Raw genomic sequence first — 27,700 nt, forward strand, 5'->3', positions numbered from 1 at the left:
ATGGAGAATTGTGTGTTGTGCAAATGTAAGTCATTAGGTTAAACTTGCATTACTGGCAGTATAGGATAAACTGCTACCAAACGTGCAAAAAGGTTTCAGATAAAATGGTTTAAGTAATGCCCAAACTGAATGATTTATTTTTATTTAACTGCCCTGCAAAGCACGCACTGCGCAACTCGGCTGGTAAAATGGACTAAAGAGGCCCAACATGGCTTCAGGATTACGCTGCCCTAGTATTCCGTGTTTGCACATTTAATTGCAGCAGCTGAGTGTTTAAGAGGAGAGCTTTGGACACTGGCACGTTTTTATTTACAAATTAAGCACTGGCTATGCCACTCATTCTTATTCAATCCTGCCATGCTTTAGATTCTATGCACTCTTAATTCACAATTAGCCCCTGAATATTAAAAATAAGGAATACATCTACTCACAACAAGTCACAAAGGCACAAATTGAAGGACACTTACCTTGTCTTCCGCAGTTGCGCACTAACCGGCCGCACGTCAGTGTAGGTAGGGGCCCTAGGTAGCACCTTCACAACAGGAAAGGGCTAGGGGGGTGTCTCTCCTCTCCCGGGCCCCAATCTCGCACTGTGGGGCTGGCTTTAATTCGGGGTCCACTACAAGCGCACAATAGAAGAGACTTTTCCAGGGGGGCAGCACCACCACCACCACACTTGTGCTGGCTGAGGCTCGGGAAGGGCCCAAGAGAAGACCCACACACACCACACACCACCACGTGCGCACCAGCCAGTGAGTAACAGACAGTGTACAGTGTGCACTCGCTGACAGCTGAGACTGACGCGCGCAGCGTACGCACGCAGGCATTTTAAATAATGCCACAGGGCAGGCCAACATTTTTGGGCCGGGCCGTCAATTGGTAGCGCTTTCGCACGCTACTAGATTGACGGCCCTCTGCCCCAACAATTATTACCATCATCATGATCGCACTTGTCTGATGTCTGTGCCTGTGGCTGTGCGTGCACTGTGCCGCGGTGCGCAGCGCGTGCCATGCAGTCGCAGAGAAGAGAGAGGCAGCAGCTTGCACTGCCGCACAGGCAGGCTCAGCCTCAGTGATGATGTCGTCAAGAGCCCAGCCTATCTTCTTCTCTCTCATGTGGGGGGGGGCGGGCGCTGGGCTGGCCTGGGGCAGTGCATGTCCGCTGCTGCTGTGGCGGCGGCGCCACCCCGCAAACATTTTTTCGCACAGAGGGCTAATAATAGCCCAACAATTAGCCTCCCGCACTTGGGTTTTTTGTCCCGCACAAATGGGAAAAATATCGGCCATTTGTGCGGGAAATCGCCCAATCTGGCAACACTGTACAGGTGGCAGGTCTTTTTATGGAGGATCTGTAAGTAATGGGAGTAGAAATAGGACTTTAGTGAAACTCCAGGATGGTGGCGGCCATCTTAGAGTGTGAAGTTTGAGTTTAGTCAAAAGAATGTAAATATTAAGAGGTGGCCCTCATAATTTAATTCGCAAAAAAGAAAAAAAATATTGTTTTAGAAATGTTGACTACTCACCCCCTTAGAGGATACATCAAAGAAATATGTTTAAAAAAATATTTTTGTACACAATGACATATGGGGGGCAAGATATGCAAAAATGTAAGCCTCCTTGATGTGTGGACAGATTCACAGACGGTCCTAGAACAAATATTATGATCTCTGTAGGAAAGTCCTCTTTTTTGCCCTGGTCACCCCCAAACGTTTTGGACAGATACTGGTGGTTTCTGAATCTTGGCTGTACCCTGGGTACTGCTACCAGTCCCAGGGTCAGTGCTCTGTGTAAAGTGGATATGCAACTTAGGCTAATTATAATTGGCAATATTAACGTACCGATAAGTCCCTAGTATATGGTAGGGCATGTAGGTCTAGGGACCCCAGCATAGGTAGGGCACTCATAGGTGCACTGCTGAGATGCCCAGTGTCATTTTAAAGGCAGGCCTGCCTTGCTGGCTGCTTTTAAATTAAAGTTACATGCAAATTCTACTTTGGAATTAAAGTACTTCCTAAGTCCTAAACTACCTTACTTGTTTACATATGTCAACCCTAATGTGTGCCCTATGTGCCCCTAGGGGTGGGTGCCATGTAACTATAAGCAGGGACCTTATAAAATAGTTTTATGAGCCCTGGTGAGGTAAAACAGCCACATTTGTTTTCCCCTCATTGTAGTGATTGGCCTCGATAGGCTAGAATGGGGAGACTTTATTTTAATGTATAAAGTCCCCTTAAGTGACAGATACCTCAAGTTTGGTTTCAAATTAATTGTTATAATAAACCTCACAACTTACAATTGTTAGATTTAATATAACTCGTTCAGGGAAAGAGTTTTAAACTTTACCTAAAAAGTTGCCAACTTCAGCCATGTAGTGCTTTGCTCTGATTGGCCAGCCTCTGGCAGCCTGGTTAGGCTGCCTTGATGAGGTGTGAAGTAGCCTGGACTAAACACAAAGAGATATGTCTGGGGGAGGAGATCTCTCAGCAGACGGAGAAGCAGGAAGGGGGAGGGCTGCCAAACTGGTCTTCATAGGCAGGGAAGGACATTCATCCATTATGGATTTTTGGGGAATGTGGCTCCCTGGGATTGATTTTTGCCACACTTCAACTGGTTCAAGGAGGGATTCCCTGATTGCTATAGATGATAAATTACTATCCAGAGTCTCCTGCACCAACTCCTGAAGAAACTGACCAGCTGACCACTGTCTAGTGGAGAGTTTGGAGTTTGTGCCAGGTGCATTTTGGGAGTTGTAGTCTGCACACTCATGGAGCATCTCAGAGCTTCTGGAACCTTGGGGTGAGCTGTGGACCTCAAAAGAACCTTAAAAGAACTTCTGGGAGAAGATCCAGAAGTTTGGAGAGGTTTGGAGAACTTTTTGAAAAAAGCTCCATAAACGGACCGATCCACCACGGCAACTCTAGCCGGCTTGCCTCAACTGCGTCCCTGCCTGACTTGCAGGTTCGTCCCGGTGAAGAAAATCTCCCAAAAAGTGACTAAGTCCGAACGTAGAAAATTGACCGGGACCTCCCAGGCAGTGTATCCGCTCGAAGGACGTCGGATCAAGATTCAGGTTGGCCCCGGTCAAGGGATTTTTCGACTCGAAAAAATGAGTACGTCCGAAGGTAAAAATCTCCACCGAGGGCTCCCGCAACGCGTATCCGAGGAAGAGTTCCAGGAGGTCGGATTGGACTGGCGACTTGGTCCCGCTGAAAAAAACGACTAAGTCCGAAGGTAAACTTTTGACCGAACCTCCCGCGGGCTGTAACCGAGCAGGGCTTCATTGCAGTCGGCCTTAAACTTTGACTTTGCCCTGGTCAAGGTGCGGCCAGATTGGAGTTATTTGTTTCTAAGCACTAAAAAGCATTAATTTTTTTAATATTTGTATCTCCGGTTCCCTTTATCTGATTTTATTAATTTTGGTGTCATTTTAAAGCTACAAATAATTCCTATTTTTATAAATTGGTTTTAGATTTTTAAACTGTTTCCTGTCTTTTAAGTAATTACTGTTTTGTGATATTTGAATGCTTTACGCATTGTCTCCTACGATAAGCCTTATCGCTTGTTGCTAAGCTACCAAGGGATGAGCTGGGTTTAATTTAATGAGCCCTAACTGGACCTAAGTGGAGGTTGGTGGCCTATTGCTAAGTCTAGGTACTTACCTGCCATGACCAATAACACATTTTCCAACAATCTCCGAATAAAATGTTCTTAAATAGAGCAACGGAATGTAGGAGGCTGGACTGGCTTGTAGTGAGTACCAAGGGGTACTTGCACCTTGCACCAGGCCCAGTTATCCCTTATTAGTGTATAGGGTGTCTAGCAGCTTAGGCTGATAGATAATGGTAGCTTAGCAGAGCAGCTTAGGCTGAACTAGGAGACGTGTGAAGCTACTACAGTACCACTTAGTGTCATATGCACAATATCATAAGAAAACACAATACACAGTTATACTAAAAATAAAGGTACTTTATTTTTATGACAATATGCCAAAGTATCTTAGAGTGTACCCTCAGTGAGAGGATAGCAAATATACACAAGATATATATACACAATAGCAAAAATATGCAGTATAGTCTTAGAAAACAGTGCAAACAATGTATAGTTACAATAGGATGCAATGAGGAAACATAGGGATAGGGGCAACACAAACCATATACTCCAGAAGTGGAATGCGAACCACGAATGGACCCCAAACCTATGTGACCTTGTAGAGGGTCGCTGGGACTATTAGAAAATAGTGAGAGTTAGAAAAATAACCCTCCCCAAGACCCTGAAAAGTGAGTGCAAAGTGCACTAAAGTTCCCCTAAGGACAAAATAGTCGTGTTAGAGGAATAATGCAGGAAAGACACAAACCAGCAATGCAACAACTGTGGATTTCCAATCTAGGGTACCTGTGGAACAAGGGGACCAAGTCCAAAAGTCACAAGCAAGTCGGAGATGGGCAGATGCCCAGGAAATGCCAGCTGCGGGTGCAAAGAAGCTTTGACTGGACAGAAGAAGCTGAGGTTTCTGCAGGAACGAAAAGGGCTAGAGACTTCCCCTTTGGTGGACGGATCCCTCTCGCCGTGGAGAGTTGTGCAGAAGTGTTTTCCCGCCGAAAGGACGCCAACAAGCCTTGCTAGGCGCAAATCGTGCGTTTGGCGTTTTTGGACGCTGGTGGGGCCCAGGAGGGACCAGGAGGTCGCAAATTGGACCTGAAGAGAGGGGACGTCGAGCAAGACAAAGAGCCCTCACTGAAGCAGGTAGCACCCGGAAAAGTGCCAGAAACAGGCACTACAAAGATGCGTGAAACGGTGCTCGCTGAAGTTGCACAAAGGAGTCCCACGTCGCCGGAGACCAACTTAGAAAGTCGTGCAATGCAGGTTAGAGTGCCGTGGACCCAGGCTTGGCTGTGCACAAAGGATTTCCGCCGGAAGTGCACAGGGGCCGGAGTAGCTTGCAAAGTCGCGGTTCCCAGCAATGCAGCCCAGCGAGGTGAGGCAAGGACTTACCTCCACCAAACTTGGACTGAAGAGTCACTGGACCGTGGGGGTTACTTGGACAGAGTCGCTGGATTCGAGGGACCTCGCTCGTCGTGCTGAGAGGAGACCCAAGGGACCGGTAATGCAGCTTTTTGGTGCCTGCGGTTGCAGGGGGAAGATTCCGTCGACCCACGGGAAATTTCTTCGGAGCTTCTGGTGCAGAGAGGAGGCAGGCTAGCCCCACAGCATGCACCAGCAGGAAAACAGTCGAGAAGGCGGCAGGATCAGCGTTACAGAGTTGCAGTAGTCGTCTTTGCTACTATGTTGCAGGTTTGCAGGCTTCCAGCGCGGTCAGCGGTCGTTTCCTTATCAGAAGGTGAAGAGAGAGATGCAGAGGAACTCGGCTGAGCTCATGCATTCGTTATCTAAAGTTTCCCCAGAGACAGAGACCCTAAATAGCCAGAAAAGAGGGTTTGGCTACCTAGGAGAGAGGATAGGCTACTAACACCTGAAGGAGCCTATCAGCAGGAGTCTCTGACGTCACCTGGTGGCACTGGCCACTCAGAGCAGTCCAGTGTGCCAGCAGCACCTCTGTTTCCAAGATGGCAGAGGTCTGGAGCACACTGGAGGAGCTCTGGACACCTCCCAGGGGAGGTGCAGGTCAGGGGAGTGGTCACTCCCCTTTCCTTTGTCCAGTTTCGCGCCAGAGCAGGGGCTAAGGGGTCCCTGAACCGGTGTAGACTGGCTTATGCAGAATTGGGCACCTCTGTGCCCAAGAAAGCATTTCCAGAGGCTGGGGGAGGCTACTCCTCCCCTGCCTTCACACCATTTTCCAAAGGGAGAGGGTGTCACACCCTCTCTCAGAGGAAGTTCTTTGTTCTGCCATCCTGGGCCAGGCCTGGCTGGACCCCAGGAGGGCAGCTGCCTGTCTGAGGGGTTGGCAGCAGCAGCAGCTGCAGTGAAACCCCAGGAAGGGCAGTTTGGCAGTACCAGGGTCTGTGCTACAGACCACTGGGATCATGGGATTGTGCCAACTATGCCAGGATGGCATAGAGGGGGCAATTCCATGATCATAGACATGTTACATGGCCATATTCGGAGTTACCATTGTGAAGCTACATATAGGTAGTGACCTATATGTAGTGCACGCATGTAATGGTGTCCCCGCACTCACAAAGTTCAGGGAATTGGCTCTGAACAATGTGGGGGCACTTTGGCTAGTGCCAGGGTGCCCTCACACTAAGTAACTTTGCACCTAACCTTTACCAGGTAAAGGTTAGACATATAGGTGACTTATAAGTTACTTAAGTGCAGTGTAAAATGGCTGTGAAATAACGTGGACGTTATTTCACTCAGGCTGCAGTGGCAGGCCTGTGTAAGAATTGTCAGAGCTCCCTATGGGTGGCAAAAGAAATGCTGCAGCCCATAGGGATCTCCTGGAACCCCAATACCCTGGGTACCTCAGTACCATATTCTAGGGAATTATAAGGGTGTTCCAGTAAGCCAATGTAAATTGGTAAAATTGGTCACTAGCCTGTTAGTGACAATTTGAAAGTAATGAGAGAGCATAACCACTGAGGTTCTGGTTAGCAGAGCCTCAGTGAGACAGTTAGGCACCACACAGGGAACATATACATGCACACCTATGAGCACTGGGGCCCTGTGTGACAGGGTCCCAGTGACACATACATATAGGCCACAAACCTATGAGCACTGGGGTCCTGACCAGCAGGATCCCAGTGACACATAACAAACATACTGAAAACATAGTGTTTTCACTATGAGCACTGAGGCCTGGCTATCAGGATCCCAGTGAGACAGTGAAAACAGTGACAAACACCCTGACATACACTCACAAACAGGCCAAAAGTGGGGGTAACAAGGCTAGAAAGAGGCTACCTTCTCACACGGAATCAATGACATATTAACTCCGACCAAGGTACAGCATCATTAAGGATCCTGACATGGGTCCTAAGTTATTGTACCCAATGCTGTTCTTTTGTGAAATGCCTAATAGCACATTCTCTAATTTCCGTTACACTCTTGAAAATGACCCATTTCATATCATCAGGTGTGTGATTTTGCTCAATGTAATGTATGGTTAGTTTTGTAGAAGCTTGTTGACATCTTATAGTGCTCCTATCCGTTAATCCGTAACTTTACCATCCTAGTGGTTATTCCTATGTAGCGGAGGCCACAGGGGCATACAACCATGTAAATGCAGTTTGTAGTGCGACAGTTCATTTGTTTGGTTAACTGCCATTTTTAGCCTCCCCAAATCCTATTCACTGGTGTTCATAGATAGGGGACAGACATTGCAACCTCCACATTGATGGTGTCTACTAACCCCCAACCAGGTCTTAGGTAAGGCAATGCCAGGGGTCTTTTTTCTTGGTCTGGTATGTACTATTAAATCTCTGATGTTCTGTGTTCTTTTAAACGCAAATAGTAGGTTATCCAAGGGTTCACCTTAACTAGTCAGTATTGACCATCGCTTGTTGATGATTTTCTTAACCTGATTGCTCAAGGGCTTAAAAGTAGTGACACAGGTTAGTCTGGTCTGCAGATTTTTGGGAAAGTCGGTTCATAACATTTCCCTAGGTATTACAGGCTCTCTTTTTTGCCTGTGAAATAACCTTCATGGGATAATGTCAGTCCCTCAGTTTCGGAACTAGAGTGTTGGTATGTATGTAGAAGTCAGAAATATCACTGCAGTTGCGCCTTAATCTCAGAAATTGACCTAAAGCCAAGTTAGTCCTCAAAGACATAGGATGGTGACTGTCAAATAATAGTAGGCTGTTTTTGTCAGTCTTTTTGTGGAAGAGGGAGGAATGTAAGATTCCACCTTTCAAAATGATGTGCAAGTCTAAGAAAGCAACTGCCCAATTTGAAATGGTAGCACTGAAACGTAAGTGTTAGTCTAGCGTATTGACCCAAATAATAAATCTAGTGGCTTCATCTCTTTCACTCTTCCAAACAGTCAAAATGTCATTGAATTATCGTCGCCATAATCAAATGTTGGCAAAGAAAGGGTGTAAGGAAATGCCTCCTTGGCATGGTTGCCCCCTGACTTTTTGCCTTTGCTGATGCTATGTTTACAATTGAAAGTGTGCTGAGGCCTGCTAACCAGGCCCCAGCACCAGTGTTCTTTCCCTAACCTGTACTTTTGTATCCACAATTGGCAGACCCTGGCATCCAGATAAGTCCCTTGTAACTGGTACTTCTAGTACCAAGGGCCCTGATGCCAAGGAAGGTCTCTAAGGGCTGCAGCATGTCTTATGCCACCCTGGAGACCTCTCACTCAGCACAGACACACTGCTTGCCAGCTTGTGTGTGCTAGTGAGGACAAAACGAGTAAGTCGACATGGCACTCTCCTCAGGGTGCCATGCCAGCCTCTCACTGCCTATGCAGTATAGGTAAGACACCCCTCTAGCAGGCCTTACAGCCCTAAGGCAGGGTGCACTATACCATAGGTGAGGGTACCAGTGCATGAGCATGGTACCCCTACAGTGTCTAAACAAAACCTTAGACATTGTAAGTGCAGGGTAGCCATAAGAGTATATGGTCTGGGAGTTTGTCAAACACGAACTCCACAGCACCATAATGGCTACACTGAAAACTGGGAAGTTTGGTATCAAACTTCTCAGCACAATAAATGCACACTGATGCCAGTGTACATTTTATTGCAAAATACACCCCAGAGGGCACCTTAGAGGTGCCCCCTGAAACTTAACCGACTGTCTGTGTAGGCTGACTAGTTCCAGCAGCCTGCCACACTAGAGACATGTTGCTGGCCCCATGGGGAGAGTGCCTTTGTCACTCTGAGGCCAGTAACAAAGCCTGCACTGGGTGGAGATGCTAACACCTCCCCCAGGCAGGAGCTGTGACACCTGGCGGTGAGCCTCAAAGGCTCACCCCTTTGTCACAGCCCAGCAGGGCACTCCAGCTTAGTGGAGTTGCCCGCCCCCTCCGGCCACGGCCCCCACTTTTGGCGGCAAGGCTGGAGGGAACAAAGAAAGCAACAAGGAGGAGTCACTGGCCAGTCAGGACAGCCCCTAAGGTGTCCTGAGCTGAGGTGACTCTAACTTTTAGAAATCCTCCATCTTGCAGATGGAGGATTCCCCCAATAGGGTTAGGATTGTGACCCCCTCCCCTTGGGAGGAGGCACAAAGAGGGTGTACCCACCCTCAGGGCTAGTAGCCATTGGCTACTAACCCCCCAGACCTAAACACGCCCTTAAATTTAGTATTTAAGGGCTACCCTGAACCCTAGAAAATTAGATTCCTGCAACAACAAGAAGAAGGACTGCCCAGCTGAAAACCCCTGCAGAGGAAGAACAGAAGACAACAACTGCCTTGGCTCCAGAACCTCACCGGCCTGTCTCCTGCCTTCCAAAGAACTCTGCTCCAGCGACGCCTTCCAAAGGGACCAGCGACCTCTGACTCCTCTGAGGACTGCCCTGCTTCGACGACGACAAGAAACTCCCGAGGACAGCGGACCTGCTCCAAAAAGACTGCAACTTTGTTTCAAGAAGCAGATTTAAAGAACCCTGCAACTCCCCGCAAGAAGCGTGAGACTTGCAACACTGCACCCGGCGACCCCGACTCGGCTGGTGGAGAACCAACACCTCAGGGAGGACCCCCGGACTACTCTACGACTGTGAGTACCAAAACCTGTCCCCCCTGAGCCCCCACAGCGCCGCCTGCAGAGGGAATCCAGAGGCTTCCCCTGACCGCGACTCTCTGAAACCTAAGTCCCGACGCCTGGAAAAGACCCTGCACCCGCAGCCCCCAGGACCTGAAGGACCGGACTTTCACTGCAGAAGTGACCCCCAGGAGTCCCTCTCCCTTGCCCAAGTGGAGGTTTCCCCGAGGAAGCCCCCCCTTGCCTGCCTGCAGCGCTGAAGAGATCCCTTGATCTCTCATAGACTAACATTGAAAACCCGACGCTTGTTTCTACACTGCACCCGGCCGCCCCCGCGCTGCTGAGGGTGAAATTTCTGTGTGGGCTTGTGTCCCCCCCGGTGCCCTACAAAACCCCCCTGGTCTGCCCTCCGAAGACGCGGGTACTTACCTGCAAGCAGACCGGAACCGGGGCACCCCCTTCTCTCCATTCTAGCCTATGCGTTTTGGGCACCACTTTGAACTCTGCACCTGACCGGCCCTGAGCTGCTGGTGTGGTGACTTTGGGGCTGCTCTGAACCCCCAACGGTGGGCTACCTTGGACCAAGAACGGAACCCTGTAAGTGTCTTACTTACCTGGTAAAACTAACAAAAACTTACCTCCCCCAGGAACTGTGAAAATTGCACTGTGTCCACTTTTGAAATAGCTATTTGTGAATAACTTGAAAGGTATACATGCAATTGAAATGATTCAAAGTTCCTAATGTACTTACCTGCAATACCTTTCAAACAAGATATTACATGTTAAATTTGAACCTGTGGTTCTTAAAATAAACTAAGAAAAGATATTTTTCTATAACAAAACCTATTGGCTGGATTTGTCTCTGAGTGTGTGTACCTCATTTATTGTCTATGTGTATGTACAACAAATGCTTAACACTACTCCTTGGATAAGCCTACTGCTCGACCACACTACCACAAAATAGAGCATTAGTATTATCTCTTTTTACCACTATTTTACCTCTAAGGGGAACCCTTGGACTCTGTGCATGCTATTCCTTACTTTTGAAATAGCACATACAGAGCCAACTTCCTACAAAGGGTGTGTAGGTTCCAAAATGTGGCGTCTCTCAAAAGGATAAAGATATAAGCAGGCTTTATTCAGAGCAAAAGTACTACCCATAGATGTCCCTTGTATCTGATGGTACAGGCGTTCATCAAATTGGAAAAAAGTTTATTTTAAAGCTGGGCTAACACATTCTAGAACGAAGATAATCGGGGTCTTGTGGGCCTAAGTAGTGGAGGTAACTATCTCCTCGACTGCTTACAGAGTGGCTTCTTGTGGTATGTTTGTATACAATGCCTCCACATCTAGGCAAATCAGCATATCAGTGGTACCGCTAGCATTGATATGGTCTAATAGCACCAACATGTCTTTTGTATCTTTTAGAAAAGTAGATGTCCGTTGGACAATGGGCTGAAGAAAAAAATCATAACATTTGGACAAAGGTTCTAGTATTGATCCTATACCTGACACTGTCGGGTGACCAGGAGGAGGGGTCCTCTTATGTATTTTAGGAAGACAATAGAAGTATGGGACCTGGGGTTCTTTGGTGTCTAAAAACTCTGCTTTTGGGTGTGTGATCCAGCCAGCTGTTTCTGCTTCCTCAATCACACTTCTTATGGTGCTTTGTAACTGTTGTGTTGGGTTAGACATTATGGCCCTCATTATGACATTGGCTGTAAGTCCTGCTTACCGCCATGCTGACTGCCGCCAACATTCTGCTGACGCAACGGATTACCGCTACCCTTATTATGACACACACATAGAAATCCTTCACTATACAGCCACACACACAAGTCCGCCAGCCCAAAGGTCAGTGATAAACTAGTGGTACCAAAACCCACACCATTACGCCAACTGAACTACGCCCACAGCATTATGACCCATGAATCACTGCAGCGGACATTCAATGGCGCTAAACCATTGGCGGTACATACTGCTGCGCTAAAAATACACACATACAAACAATAGTACATTGGACAATTCAAACTACACACACCTGACACACATACACACACCACACCCAAACCACTATAGAACACACACCCACAATACCCACAACCCTTTACGACTAAAATATAATTGCCAACTGAGAGAGACAGACCAAGAGCACCCACACAACCAGAGCCACAAAACACCATCACCCATACACCATCCACACACCTTACAGCACACACCCCAAAACATCACCTCACACACACCACTCACACTACACCCATGGCACCACAAAGACACCCCAGGTTCTCAGAGGAGGAACTAAGGGCCATGGTGGAGGAAATCATCCGGGTAGAGCCACAGATATTCGGATCACAGGTGCAGCAGACATACATCGCTAGGAAGATGGAGCTATGGCGGAGAATCATGGACAGGGTCAATGAGTAGGACAGCACCCCAGAACAAGAGATGACATCAGGAAGAGGTGGAATGACCTACGGGGGAAGGTGCGTTCTGTGGTAGCAAGACACCAAATAGCAGTACAGAGGAATGGCGATGGACCCCCACCTCCTCCCCCACAACAACATTGGAGGAGCAAGTTTTGGCAATACTGCATCCTGAGGGCCTGGCAGGAGTAGCAAGAGGACTGGACTCTGGTAAGTCAACTTTCTATTACTAACACCCCCCCTACCTGCATGCCATCACAAACCCCCAACCGTCCCCTCACTCCCATCACTCCACCACCTCACATGCACCCCACCATCACAACTCACTCACCCCTATACCAAGCCCTGCATGTAACACCAATGCACAGACCCTCATCACAGACCTGCATGGGCACCCATCACTAAAGCATGCACACTAGAGACAATCACCTAGCCCACCAAATGACTACTCACACAAGACAAAGTTGCCAGGGGAATAACAACCATAGAGGGCAACACACCTGTGCACAAGATGTCACACGCAGAAACAATAACTCTGCATTTATATCCCCACAGGTCCCCCACCCAATGTCACCGGAGAGAAGGTGCCAGCAACATCCAGCCCCCCCCAGAAGAGGCCCACAGTGATGACAGCAGCTCTGGATCTGGATGACCAACCTGGCCCATCAGGGACCTCTGGACAGTCGGTTACGCAGGCATAGTCCAATACCACCACAGAGCCTCCCCCTCAGGAAACACCACCACAGCACCCACCCAGGACGCATCAATCAGCAGTGTGTCCACCACTACAGGGACTCCAGGACACCCCACAAACACAGGGCTATCAGGGACCTGGGGTCAGTGGCATTAGGCACACGGTTCAGGGGACAGAGGCACAGGACAACAGGGAAGCTGGGAGGACTGCTGTGCGACAGTGGGAGGACAGGCCCAGGGAACCGACCCTCCAGGAGGCACTTGCAGGGATCCTGGCACCATACACCGATTCCCAGGAGACGATGGGCCAGATATTGGACAAGTTTCAGGAGATCCAGCGGATGCAGGAGAGACTGTACCTTGGGATCAGGCGAGGACCTGAAGGACATCAACACCACTCTGGTCACCATTGCATGGGTGCTGGCAGACATGGCCAACACCATGGGGGAGGCAGTGGCACACCACCGGGCCCCTGACACTAGCCAGACTACTGAACAGCCCTTCACCTCCGCTGCCGCTAATGGACAGGAAGCCCCGCCACAGGAACAAAAGGCCACCACTACCCCTCCCCCTGCAGAAGGAGAACTCCCCACAAACGGTCCCTGCAATCCAGGCAGAAGCCAGAGACTATTGCTAAGACCCCGCCAGGAAATAAGACTCTCCTGATTGTCACACTTGTGTCCAACTCTGTCACCCTGTCCACCTTGAACTGCCATTGCTCCTCTTCCTATGCCCCCTTGGACAATGCACCTGTGATACAAATAGACTAGACTCTATCCTGGACATTCTTCCACCATCACCCCGGCGCATTGCACATCCCCCTCTACTAATTGGCACTTAAATAAACACCATTTGAAAAAATGACAAATATGGAGTCTGGCAAATGATTGAACTATCTGTTTGTTTAACAAGCTTTAAACACTGCAATACAACTGTACAGTAATGGATACATAGGAATGACCTGTAGAAGGCTGCAGTCAACACACCAGGAGCCAGAGTGGGGCACAGATATCTGAAAATAGAGATGCCAAAGGGTACAGTAAGTGGCCATAGAAGTGGGAGAATCTGCCTGCCATGTACAATGTCAAACACATAACTGTCAATTGAAAGTGAAGTTAGTGTCTTACCTGTGTGTCACTGGAAGTATTGTCGTTTTATTGCAGTTGTGTTGTCCTCATCCTCATCCTCTGCCTCCTCATCTTCACTGTCCACAGGGTCCACTGCTGCCACACGCCCATCTCCTGCCTGATCATCCTGCAGAAAACGCACATGGCGTCTCAAGGAAAGGTTGCGCAACATGCAGCACGCCACAGTTATCTGGCAGACCTTCTTGGGTGAGTAGTACAAGGATCCACCAGTTAGATGGAGGCAACAAAACCTGGACTTCAGGAGGCCAAAGGTCCTCTCGATAATACTTCTTGTCCACCCATGTGCCTCATTGTAACGTTCCTCTGCCCTTGTCCTGGGATTCCTCACTGGGGTCAGTAGCCATGAGAGGTTGGGGTAACCAGAATGACCTGCAAATATCGAGGGACAACTGTTAGCCACACACTAACCCTTAGGGCCCACACCATACCTATACACCAACACCTACTGGGTGGGAAGCAGGGCTCACCTATTGGCCACACCCTGTGCCTCTGGAGTTGAGCCATCACATATGGGATACTGCTATTCCGAAGGATAAAGGCATCATGCACAGACCCAGGATACTTTGCATTGACATGGTAGATGTATTGGCCGACCAGGCACACTATCTGCACATTCATCGAGTGAAATCTCTTTCGATTCCTGAACACCTGTTCATTTCTCCGGAGGGGGGCAAATGCAATATATGTACCATCAATAGGCCCATTAATGTTGGGGATATGTCCCATTGCATAGAAGTCAGCTTTCACTGTGGCCAAATCCTCCACCTGTGGGAAAACAATGTAGCTGGGCATGTGTTTAATCTTAGGTTTTGCACAAGAGGGGGGATTCGGTGGGCTGACAGATAGCAGATATCAGGTCAGGCTCCAATTGGGCACACAACTCTGTGATTGTGGCCCTATCAAGTCTATAGGTGAGGATGATGGGCCTGTCCTCCATTGTTGCCAAGTCCACCAGGGTTCTGTACATGGGGGATGTCTCCATATACTATTCATCCGCAGTGGTTGTAATCTAGGGGGCAAAACGGTGAGCAACGGGTCAGTACTCCACATTACCAAACATCACACTGCATTCCATATTGTGACTGTTAAAGTTTATTGTTGTATAGGCCCAAATGATGCATATGTGTACTGTGACGCAGTTGGGTGCCATGGCCTGCCCCCCCCCAAAATGGCGTCCGCCTCTCCTGAATGGAGGGACAGGTGGAAATGAGGTAATTCAGCTGATGTTGTGCACGGTTGCAGGAGGTGGTCGAGTCCCGCCGTGCAACTACTCATTGGTTAACACTGGGCCCTATAAGGTACAGTGGCCAATGGTGATGTACGCTGGCGGTAACGGTTCGCACCACCGCGGACGTGACTGCCATTTTCTATCTGTTCACTCACTTGCTACCTGACCTTCAACAGGAGAGGACCTACACTGCAAGTGCTGCTGTGACCTGTGTCTGGAACCGACCATGGCTCATGTAACTTGGGAAAGGCCCCCTGCCTTCACCGCTGCGGAGTTGGAGAGACTGGTGGATGGGGTCCTACCCCAGTACCGAATGCTGTATGGGCCTTGAGACCAACAGGTGAGTACATTGTGAGCACGATGCATGGTGCATGAATGCATGGATTGCTGTGTGTGAGGGCCTCGTGTAAGGGGGCGTTGAAGGAAGGGTCCTGGGCAGCGTGCTGCATGTATGGTGGGAAATGTCTGTGCGTAAGGGGATGTAAGGGCTATGGTGGGACATGAGTGTGACAGCCCGGATGGTCTGACGGATCCCTTCTTCTATGTGTATGTTTCTGCAGGTCAGCGCCCATCAGAAAAAGGGTATATGGCGTGCTATCGCCAGGGACTTGCGGATCCCGGGGGTCTACGGCAGGCGGAGCACCCACTGTCGCAAACGGTGGGAGGACCTGAGGCGTTGGGCAAGGAAGACGGTGGAGGCCCAGCTGGGGATGGCCTCCCAACAAGGAAGGGGTGCCCGTCGAACCTTGACCCCTCTGATGGCCCGCATACTGGTGGTGGCCTATCCAGAGCTGGATGGGCGCTTGAGGGCATCACAGCAGCCACAAGGGGGTGAGTACAGTCCCCCAATATACTACTTACATGTGGTGGGATGGTCTCCGGGTGGGGAATGTAGGCATGTGGGTGCCCCTAGGCCAGGCCTGACATTTCAGGTTAGGTCCCATGTTGATCCACTACTGGGCAGTTGTCTGTGGGTCTCAGGTATGCTGCTATTGGCGTTAGGTATTCCTGTCCATGGGCTGGTGACTAGCATTGTGATTGGTAGTGCATTGCCTATTGTGTAGGACAGTTCCCTGTGTATGTGTGTCGTGTACGCCAATGGTGGTGTTGTTGCCGCCATTAACCAATTGTATCCTTCGTCTCTCTCCCCTTCTTTTTGTTTTGTCACCCTGTGTAGGAGGCTGGACTGGCTTGTAGTGAGTACCAAGGGGTACTTGCACCTTGCACCAGGCCCAGTTATCCCTTATTAGTGTATAGGGTGTCTAGCAGCTTAGGCTGATAGATAATGGTAGCTTAGCTGAGCAGCTTAGGCTGAACTAGGAGACGTGTGAAGCTACTACAGTACCACCTAGTGTCATATGCACAATATCATAAGAAAACACAATACACAGTTATACTAAAAATAAAGGTACTTTATTTTTATGACAATATGCCAAAGTATCTTAGAGTGTACCCTCAGTGAGAGGATGGGAAATATACACAAGATATATATACACAATAGCAAAAATATGCAGTATAGTCTTAGAAAACAGTGCAAACAATGTATAGTTACAATAGGATGCAATGGGGAAACATAGGGATAGGGGCAACACAAACCATATACTCCAAAAGTGGAATGCGAACCACGAATGGACCCCAAACCTATGTGACCTTGTAGAGGGTCACTGGGACTATTAGAAAATAGTGAGAGTTAGCAAAATAACCCTCCCCAAGACCCTGAAAAGTGAGTGCAAAGTGCACTAAAGTTCCCCTAAGGACAAAAGAGTCGTGTTAGAGGAATAATGCAGGAAAGACACAAACCAGCAATGCAACAACTGTGGATTTCCAATCTAGGGTACCTGTGGAACAAGGGGACCAAGTCCAAAAGTCACAAGCAAGTCGGAGATGGGCAGATGCCCAGGAAATGCCAGCTGCGGGTGCAAAGAAGCTTCGACTGGACAGAAGAAGCTGAGGTTTCTGCAGGAACGAAAAAGGCTAGAGACTTTCCCTTCGGTGGACGGATCCCTCTCGCCTTGGAGAGTCGTGCAGAAGTGTTTTCCCGCCGGAAGGACACCAACAAGCCTTTCTAGACGCAAATCGTGCAGTTAGCGTTTTTGGACGCTGCTGGGGCCCAGGAGGGACCAGGAGGTCGCAAATTGGACCTGAAGAGAGAGGGGACGTCGAGCAAGACAAAGAGCTCTCACTGAAGCAAGTAGCACCCGGAGAAGTGCCAGAAACAGGCACTACGAGGATGCGTGAAACGGTGCTCGCTGAAGTTGCACAAAGGAGTCCCACGTCGCCGGAGTAGCTGCAAAGTCGCGGTTCCCAGCAATGCAGCCCAGCGAGGTGAGGCAAGGACTTACCTCCACCAAACTTGGGCTGAAGAGTCACTGGACTGTGGGGGTGACTTGGACAGAGTCGCTGGATTCGAGGGACCTCGCTCGTCGTGCTGAGAGGAGACCCAAGGGACCGGTAATGCAGCTTTTTGGTGCCTGCGGTTGCAGGGGGAAGATTCCGTCGACCCACGGGAGATTTCTTCGGAGCTTCTGGTGCAGAGAGGAGGCAGGCTACCCCCACAGCATGCACAAGCAGGAAAACAGTCGAGAAGGCGGCAGGATCAGCGTTACAGAGTTGCAGTAGTCGTCTTTGCTACTATGTTGCAGGTTTGCAGGCTTCCAGCGCGGTCAGCGGTCGTTTCCTTATCAGAAGGTGAAGAGGGAGATGCAGAGGAACTCGGATGAGCTCTTGCATTCGTTATCTAAAGTTTCCCCAGAGACAGAGACCCTAAATAGCCAGAAAAGAGGGTTTGGCTACCTAGGAGAGAGGAAAGGCTACTAACACCTGAAGGAGCCTATCAGCAGGAGTCTCTGACGTCACCTGGTGGCACTGGCCACTCAGAGCAGTCCAGTGTGCCAGCAGCACCTCTGTTTCCAAGATGGCAGAGGTCTGGAGCACACTGGAGGAGCTCTGGACACCTCCCAGGGGAGGTGCAGGTCAGGGGAGTCGTCACTCCCCTTTCCTTTGTCCAGTTTCGCGCCAGAGCAGGGGCTAAGGGGTCCCTGAACCGGTGTAGACTGGCTTATGCAGAATTGGGCACATCTGTGCCCCACAAAGCATTTCCAGAGGCTGGGGGAGGCTACTCCTCCCCTGCCTTCACACCATTTTCCAAAGGGAGAGGGTGTCACACCCTCTCTCAGAGGAAGTTCTTTGTTCTGCCATCCTGGGCCAGGCCTGGCTGGACCCCAGGAGGGCAGCTGCCTGTCTGAGGGGTTGGCAGCAGCAGCAGCTGCAGTGAAACCCCAGGAAGGGCAGTCTGGCAGTACCAGGGTCTGTGCTACAGACCACTGGGATCATGGAATTGTACCAACAATGCCAGGATGGCATAGAGGGGGCAATTCCATGATCATAGACATGTTACATGGCCATATTCGGAGTTACCATGGTGAAGCTACATATAGGTAGTGACCTATATGTAGTGCACGCGTGTAATGGTGTCCCCGCACTCCCAAAGTTCAGTGAATTGGCTCTGAACAATGTGGGGGCACCTTGGCTAGTGCCAGGGTGCCCTCACACTAAGTAACTTTGCACCTAACCTTTACCAGGTAAAGGTTAGACATATAGGTGACTTATAAGTTACTTAAGTGCAGTGTAAAATGGCTGTGAAATAACGTGGACGTTATTTCACTCAGGCTGCAGTGGCAGGCCTGTGTAAGAATTGTCAGAGCTCCCTATGGGTGGCAAAAGAAATGCTGCAGCCCATAGGGATCTCCTGGAACCCCAATACCCTGGGTACCTCAGTACCATATACTAGGGAATTATAAGGGTGTTCCAGTAAGCCAATGTAAATTGGTAAAAATGGTCACTAGCCTGTCAGTGACAATTTGGAAAGAAATGAGAGAGCATAACCACTGAGGTTCTGATTAGCAGAGCCTCAGTGAGACAGTTAGTCACTACACAGGTAACACATTCAGGCACACTTATGAGCACTGGGGCCCTGGGTTACCAGGGTCCCAGTGACACATACAACTAAAACAACATATATACAGTGAAAAATGGGGGTAACATGCCAGGCAAGATGGTACTTTCCTACACACTGTCATTCTGTGCATTAGCAACGGGTATATGGCGTGCCATCGCCAGGGACGTGCGGATCCCGGGGGTCTACGGCAGGTGGAGAACCCACTGTTGCAAACTGGTGCACTGCCACCAGCACCATGAGGCTGCAGGGGATGGGCTGGAGCCTCCCCCAACCACTGCCTGCACTGCCACCAGCACCACTGCCAGCAGCAGCAGCTCCAGTGGACAGCCATCCGAGGCTGCAGGGGATGGCCTGGAGCCTTCCCCCACCACTACCAGTGGGCAGTGTGTAGTCCGGCCTCCATGGGCTGTAGTGCATCCTGGCCCTTGCAAATCCTGTACATGTGACACCTAGGTGAGAGACTGTGACCCTGCACTCCCCAAGATCTACATTACAGGGCACAATGGCCCCTCCAGAACCAGTGGAGAAGCCCGCCACTCACCCAATCCTTCCCAGGATGAAGCAAACTGGGCACAAGGCCCCCTCCAGAACCAGTGGAGAAGCCATCCACTCACCCAATCCTTCCCAGGATGGAGCACACTGGGCACAAGGCTTCCTCCAGAACCAGTGGAGAAGCCATCCACTCACCCAATCCTTCCCAGGATGAAACACACTGGGCACAAGGCCCCCTCCAGAGCCAGCAGGCAAACCACCCACTAGAGAAACTGTGGCCTTGCACTCCCCAGGACCAAGCAGTGGGCAAATCACCCACTTGAGAGACTGTGGCCTTACACTCCCCACAGCCAAGCAGTGGGCAAACCACTCACTTGAGAGACTGTGGCCTTGTACTCCCCAGGACCAGGCAGTGGGCAAACCACCCACTTGAGAGACTGTGGCCTTGCACTCCCAAGGACAGAGTGATGGGCATGTAGCCCCCTCCAGGACCAGTGGTGTTGTACCATCTTCCGGCTGAGGTGCCCCCCCCATTAACCACCCCCCTGAGGTGCCTGTGTATTTTCTACCTGATTCCCCTGCAGTGTTCTCTCCGTGTTGTTGCAGGAGTAAGATGGGGCCTTGGCCTATGTGTTGTGGCCCTGTAGCCCATGGGCATTGAGGACTGGGCAGTGTCCCTACATTTGTACATATGTATATACGTTTGATTCGTGCTGCACTTAATCATAGTATTTTATACGTATTACACTGACTTTCTTCAAATCATTTTGTCCTTGCATTATTCCTGTAGGGTACAGGGGTATATGCAATGTTTGTGCATCTGGTTGTATGTATGGTGTTGGGGGTGGGGGTGGGGATGTTGCGGGTTGCGTGTTGCTCGTGTGTGTCACTCTCTTTTTCCTCCCCCTCCCTTGTGTGCTAGGCGGTACTACTCACCGTGGTCGTGTTCGCTTGCGTTGGTGTTCGTAATGCAGGATAAGGTAGACAAGCATGGAAAAAATGTGCAACTCGGGCTCCATGACATCGTGGTTGTTCCCTGAGTCTCCAGAGGTGAGTCCTTTGACTTCTGTGTTTGGTTTCTGCCGTGCTTTTGATTTCGGTGGTACCGCCCTGGAAAAGGTGGCAGATAGGTGTGTCATATTACTGTATGCGGAACATTGTCTTCTGCCTGGCTGTTGGCGGTTACCACTGTGGTGTTTGTTGATACTGCGTGGCGGTCGGTGTGTTAAAGTGGCTGTCTGTCTGAGCGGTTTCTGCCCTGGTCATGATTCCATTTTTGTAACTGCCGGGCTGTTGGCGGTATTACAGCCGCGTTATCACCGACTGCCAGGCTTTTACTAAGGGCCTATGTGTTTGTAGTATAAGGTGTCACTCAGCAGTCTCATACACTCCTGTCTGTAAAAGGTGGTGTCCAAGATTACAATAGCCCCTCCTTTATCTGCAGGTTTAATAGTAATGTCTGCATCCTGGGATAGGGAGCTGATCGCTTGTCTCTCAACATTGGATACATTTTGAAAAGTCTGGGTTGGTTGTAACTGTCCAGTCTTGTGGCGTACAGCTTTTTCAAAGGTTAAGACTTCAATTGGTACCATGTTTGGAGGAGACATGAAAGTGGATGTATTCCTCAGGTTAGTGTCACCCATCAGTGTTGTCAAAGGGCGGTCTTTAAAGAGGAAATGCAAATGAATCTTCCTAAAAAAGAGCGGTAATTTTGCAATTGAGTCGAAACAGGCCTTTTTTTGGTGTGGGAACAAAGCCTAAACCTTTATTTAGTACTGTTAGTTCGGTAGGGGTTAACACTTTACCGGACAAATTGACAACTAGGTCTTTGGTGTCTGTACCCCGCTGTGGTTCCTGGTTATCATCTGTGGTTCTTCTGGTGCCCAATGTACGATCTTTCCTCTTCCTCTGTTTCTTCCTCTGCCCCTGCCTTGGCCTCTTCCTAAACAAGGATTGATCGGTACTTGTGGGCGTGGTTGGAAGAAGGGGTATGGAGGTTGGTGCCACAAAGGATATTGAGGGTAAGGGTACGTGGAAACTATGTTCATTTGTGCAAATTTATGGTTTGGGTTCTTCTTCCACTCCTCATCACTGCTCCAACCATCTGAGCTAGAGCTGTAGTAATATGTGTGTGGTTAACTAAGAGGTTTTCCCTACTCATCTAAAGACTCTGAGCCTCTTTCCATGTGGTAATCCCCTTTTGTGTAGGGGTGTACTTTCTCTCTGCTAAATTTCTTAATGTCCTTCTGTGATCTAGTGACCTTCTGACGGGTAAATTGTTCCTTAGTTTCATTGAGTTCTGAATTCATTTCTGCTAATTGGGACTTAAACTGAGCAATTTGTATAGTTGCCTTAATGGACATTTTTATCATTGTCCTAGCAGATTGCCTCACTGGGTCTCAGAAGGAGCGCTGCAGAAACCTCTTAGGCCAGTTTTCTAAGCTGTTTTCTCTGACACCTGCTCAGACCACATGGTGTGAATACACCATTGATACAGGAGACAGTTTGCCTGTTAAAAGTAAAATTTATAGGCAACCTGATCATGTTAGAGATTGCATTAAGACTGAAGTTCAGAAAATGCTTGACCTAGGAGTGATTGAGCATTTTGACAGCGTCTACGCTAGCCCAGTAGTGCTTGTTCCTAAACCTCACTCTCCAAATGGGAAAAGGGAGATGAGGTCCTGTATAGATTACAGAGGGCTCAACACAGTCACCAAGACTGATGCTCACCCTATACCCAGGGCAGATGAGCTAATATATACACTGGCATCTGCCAAGTATATAAGCACTTTTGATTTGACTGCAGGGTATAGGCAGATCAAACTATCAGAAGATGCTTAACCAAAAACTGCTTTCTCAACCATTGGAGGGCATTATCAGTTTACAGTTATACCTTTGGTTTGAAGAATGCACCTGCCACTGTTCAGAGGTTGGTGAATACAGTCCTCCAAGCTCTGGAAGCTTTTAGTGCAGCATATCTAGATGATATTGCTGTGTTTAGTTCCACCTGGGATGATCACCTGGTCCACCTTTGGAAACTGTTGGAGGCTTTGCCAAAGGCAGGTCTTACTATCAAGGCTTCAAAATGCCAGACAGGGCAGGGGAAGGTGGTTTATCAGGGACACCTGGTAGGTGGAGAACGGAGAACAGATTGAACCACTACAGGGGAAAATCCAGACTATTTTAGATTGAGCTGCCCCTACAACACAGACCCAGGTCAGAGCCTTTTTTGATCTCACTGGGTATTACAGGAGGTTAATTAGGAACTATTGCTCTACTGTTGCCCCTCTTAATGACCTCACCTCACAGAAGATGCCTAAAAAGGTATTATGGACAGCTTGCTGTCAGAAAGATTTGAGGAGCTAAAGCAAGCCATGTGCACTGCAACTGTCTTAAAAAGCCCAAACTACTCCAAGAAGTTCATAGTTCAGACTGATGCTTCAGAGGTAGGGGCTGGGGCAGTTTGAGTGCAACTCAATACAGAGGGCCAGGATCAACCAGTTACCTTTATCAGCAGAAGGTTGACCCCAAGAGAAAAGCGTTGGTCAGCTCTAGAGAGGGAGGCCTTTTCTGTGGTCTGGGCCTTGAAGATGTTGAGACATCTTTGGTACTCTCTTCATTGCTCAGACCAACCACAAACCTCTCTTATGGCTAAATCAAATGAAAGGAGAAAGCCCAGAATTGTTGAGGTGGTCCATTACCCTACAGGGGATGGACTTTACAGTGGAACATAAACCTGGGAGTAACCACTCCAATGCAGATGGACTCTCCAGATATTTCCACGTAGACAATGAAGACTCATCCGGGCAAGGTTAGCCTTATTGTCCCTCGTTTGGAGGGGGTGTAGGAAAGTCCCCTCTTTTGCCATGGTTATCCCATTTCCTGCCTGATGTCAGCTCTTGTTCACTGGGATCCTGCTAACCAGGACCCCAGTGATTATACTCTCTCTCCTCTAACTTTGGTTGTTGCATACTGGTAACCCAGAATTTCACCCACAATTGGCATACTGGTGCCCCCTTATAAGTCCCTAGTATATGGTACCTAGGTACCCAGGGCATTGGGGTTCCAGGGGATCCCTATGGGCTGCAGCATTTCTTTTGCCACCCATAGATAGCCCATGCAAAGGCTTCTGCAGGACTGCTATTTGTCAACATCAGGGCAGTGCGCGCTCTACGGGCGACAAAAATGCAAAAACCCAGTCTTTATGCAAGAGCATAATTCATGCATTGTGTTTATATGCAGTTTGTTAACCTTTTGCATTCCAGAGTTTTACCTTGAAACCACTATTAATGATGTTTGCAAATAATGTTCATTTGCAAGGTATTTCTGCAGGCTTACAGAGTGTATAAGGGTGTGGTCCCTTTCTAGGACCTTCTAGAAGCTTTCCCTGCAGCATGACTGGGTGTGGTTTGTGGGCTGGGCCAGACTCTATATAAGGGAGCCAGCCCAGCTCCATGTGCTCACTATTCAGAGGTCCCGGTGCAGAGCAGCAGCATTTCCCTGAGCTCCTGTTCCGGAGGCCTACCTTGACGTTCCAGGCCTGCCCCGCATTCTCTTGGTGATCCTTGAGCAGGGTGGTAAGACGGAGGTCGGGCTGGGCCCCCAACCCTGTTCTAAAAGACTCTTGAGTTTTGGGGCCTACTCGTGAAACTTTCAGAGTACACGAATCATTGCTCTGATGCAAATCTTGGTGTTCAGATCAGCAAAGGCTTGCGCAATCATTTCATGCATTTGCATATTCTTGTTTGAATTGGCAGTGTGCGCGATTCATTTTCTGCAGTTAAACCTTGATGTTCAGATCACTAACAGAGCGCGCGATCATTTCATGGCATTTGCATATTCTTGTTTGAATCGGCAGTGTGCGCGATTCATTTCCCCATTTAAACCTTGGTGTTCAAATCGCTGACAGAGCGCGCAATCATTTCATGGCATTTGCATATACTTGTTGGAATCGGCAGTGTGCACAATTCATTTCCTGCATTTAAACCTTGGTGTTCAGATTGCTGACAGAGTGCGCGATCATTTCATAGCATTTGCATATACTTGTTGGAATCGGCAGTGTGCGCAATTCATTTCCCGCATTTAAACCTTGGTGTTTAGATCGCTGACAGAGTGCGGGATCATTTCATGGCATTTGCATATACTTGTTGGAATCGGCAGTGTGTGCGATTCATTTCCTGCATTTAAACCTTGATGTTAAGATCGCTAACAGAGTGCGCGATCATTTCATGGCATTTGCATATTCTTGTTAGAATCGGCAGTGTGCGCGATTCATTTCCTGCATGTAAAACTTTGTGTTCAGATCGCTAACAGTGTGCGCGATCATTTCATGGCAATCAAAACTTTGATGTGTAGTGTTTCTTGAAGTGCACACATTTATCCAGGGCCTTTTTGATTTTCTGCAAACATGCTAAATTCTAGATGTTACATTCTTTGTGCATATTAAGTCCCTAGTGCAATTCCTATTGTTTTCCAGGGAATGTTTCAGATTGCTTTTTGTCCTCATGTAAAGATGCAATGTTTGTTCTGAAACAGTATTCTGGAAGGTTCTTGTATTTCTAGACTGATATTTCATGAAAAGCTCATATGAAACATTGCATTAATCATTCTTGATTTGTTCCAGGTACTCAGAGTTCTTTGAGGTCTAGTTAAAGTCACTTCTTAGATTACCCATGGTTATAGTAAGACAATACTTAGGACCATAGTCTAGTGGAAGTCAATGTGATTATATTATGATATTGTGTTGTTTAACCTTTTGCTTCCAACAGGTCTCCTTCCCAGCTGTTCCCTTCCTAATCCCCTTTTCCCCAATTGGACTCTCTTAGGCTCTGTGATATTTCTATCAGAGTTTTGGAGCTGTCTTGTGGTGGACATGTTGGGAGCGTGCACAGGCCCCGAGGATCTGGTCTCCCTGTCACTATTGCAGCCTGTTTGAAAAGGTGCATGCAGGTCACTTTTAAGTCACCCATATATCAGGCCCCCCAGCCCCGAGGGCAGGGTGCAGAGTACTTGTGTGTGAGGGCACCCTGCACTAGTAGAGGTGTCCCCACGACCTTCAGGACCATTTTCCCAGACTTCGTGAGTGCGAGGACACCATTTTACACATGTACTGGACATAGGTCACTACCTATGTCCAGCTCCATAATGGTAACTTTGAACATAGGCATGTTTGGAATCAAACATGTTGGAATCATAACCCAAGGCTTTTGCAAGCATTAGTTGTATGATTCCACGCACTCTGGGGGCTCCTTAGAGAACCCAACGTATTGCCATTCCAGCCTTCTGAGGTTTTCCAGGCAGCCCCAGCTGCTGCCACCTCTCAGACAGATTTCTGCCCTCCTGTTGCTTGAGCAGCTCAACCACAGGAAGGCAGAACAAAGTATTTCCTTTAGGAGAGGGGGGTTACACCCCTCCCTTTCAAAATAGGTTACCACAGTCTTGGGAGGGGTAGCCCCAACGCTTTGAAGGGCACATTTGGTGCCCTTCTTGCTTAATCCAGTCTACACCGGTTCAGGAACCCCCAGTTCTGGCACAAAACTAGACAAAGGAAAGGGGAGTGACGACTCCCCTGTCCATCACGACCCTAAGGGTGGTGTTCAGAGCTCCTCCAGAGGGTCCCAGGTTTTTGACATCTTGGATTCCAAGTTGGCAGGGAACTCTGGGAGCATCTGAGTGGCCAGTGCCAACAGGTGATGTCAGAGCCCTCCCCTGATAGGTGCTTACCTGTTTAGGTGACCAATCCCCCTTTCAGGGCTATTTAGAGTCTCACCTTTGGGTGGTTCTTCAGACTCGGATTGCAAGACTCCAGCAGGAATCCTCTGCATCCTCAACTTCAACATCTCACTGAAGAAACTGCATCTGGACCCTCCAGGAACTCTACAAACTGCAACAAAAAAGCAAAGATTACTTCAGCTCCTGCCAGCAACTGCAACTGTTACACGGCCATGCATCCTCAGAGGACAGCCTGTCTTCAGCCTGTACCAGAAGAGTGAAGGAATCTCCCTTGGAATGAAGGAGTCACTCCCCGATTCAGCGGGCACCTCACTACATCGATGACCAGCGGTGTGGGTCCCCTCTCCTGATGAAATGCACAGATCCTGCATCACGGGTGGTGGACTAAAGTGGTATCGATGGTCCTGACGTCCTACTGTCCAACTTTGGTGGAGGTAAGAGCTTGCCTCCCCACTCAAGACAGTACCCCAGTGCACTGAGCTTTTTGCAGTTACAATGGCTTGTTGCCATCCTTCCATGAAGTACTTCAAGCACCATGCAGCTCTGTCTCCCAGCAGTCTATCCTGCGATGCACATCTTCATGAGCGGTTCTCTGGTGGTGTGGGAGCCTATGTTGTAGTGCTGCATGGGCCTCCTTTTGCGCCTTCTTTCTCCCCATTCTGTGGGACTCCTGTGCACTCTGCCTAGTCTTCTGTGGGATCTCTGAGATGCTGAGAGCCCCTCTGATTCCTCCTCCTAGGACAGAGTCCACTAGGTCCCTCCTGGTCCCAGGCAGCGCCATTTTCTGCTAACAGCGAGCTTTGCGTGTGCCAAGGCTTGTTGGCGGACTCCAGAACGCAAACCAGACTGCAATCCTCTATCCGATGTTGGACATTGTAGGAGGCTGGACTGGCTTGTAGTGAGTACCAAGGGGTACTTGCACCTTGCACCAGGCCCAGTTATCCCTTATTAGTGTATAGGGTGTCTAGCAGCTTAGGCTGATAGATAATGGTAGCTTAGCAGAGCAGCTTAGGCTGAACTAGGAGACGTGTGAAGCTACTACAGTACCACCTAGTGTCATATGCACAATATCATAAGAAAACACAATACACAGTTATACTAAAAATAAAGGTACTTTATTTTTATGACAATATGCCAAAGTATCTTAGAGTGTACCCTCAGTGAGAGGATAGGAAATATACACAAGATATATATACACAATAGCAAAAATATGCAGTATAGTCTTAGAAAACAGTGCAAACAATGTATAGTTACAATAGGATGCAATGGGGAAACATAGGGATAGGGGCAACACAAACCATATACTCCAAAAGTGGAATGCGAACCACGAATGGACCCCAAACCTATGTGACCTTGTAGAGGGTCGCTGGGACTATTAGAAAATAGTGAGAGTTAGCAAAATAACCCTCCCCAAGACCC

The 27,700-nt window shown here is 48.8% G+C and overlaps 1 protein-coding gene and 1 pseudogene across 1 annotated transcript in view; both read left to right on the forward strand.

The window, feature by feature from the left end:
• The window catches only part of LOC138259476 (cytochrome P450 2C28-like), a 1,060,791-nt gene that overhangs the window by 171,587 nt on the left and 861,504 nt on the right, over nucleotides 1-27,700 (forward strand). The window lies entirely within an intron of this gene.
• On the forward strand, nucleotides 961-1,058 carry LOC138260605 (small nucleolar RNA SNORA17; annotated as a pseudogene).

This window comes from Pleurodeles waltl, chromosome 9 (genome assembly GCF_031143425.1).
Source record: "Pleurodeles waltl isolate 20211129_DDA chromosome 9, aPleWal1.hap1.20221129, whole genome shotgun sequence".
NCBI classification, from domain to species: Eukaryota; Metazoa; Chordata; class Amphibia; order Caudata; family Salamandridae; genus Pleurodeles; species Pleurodeles waltl.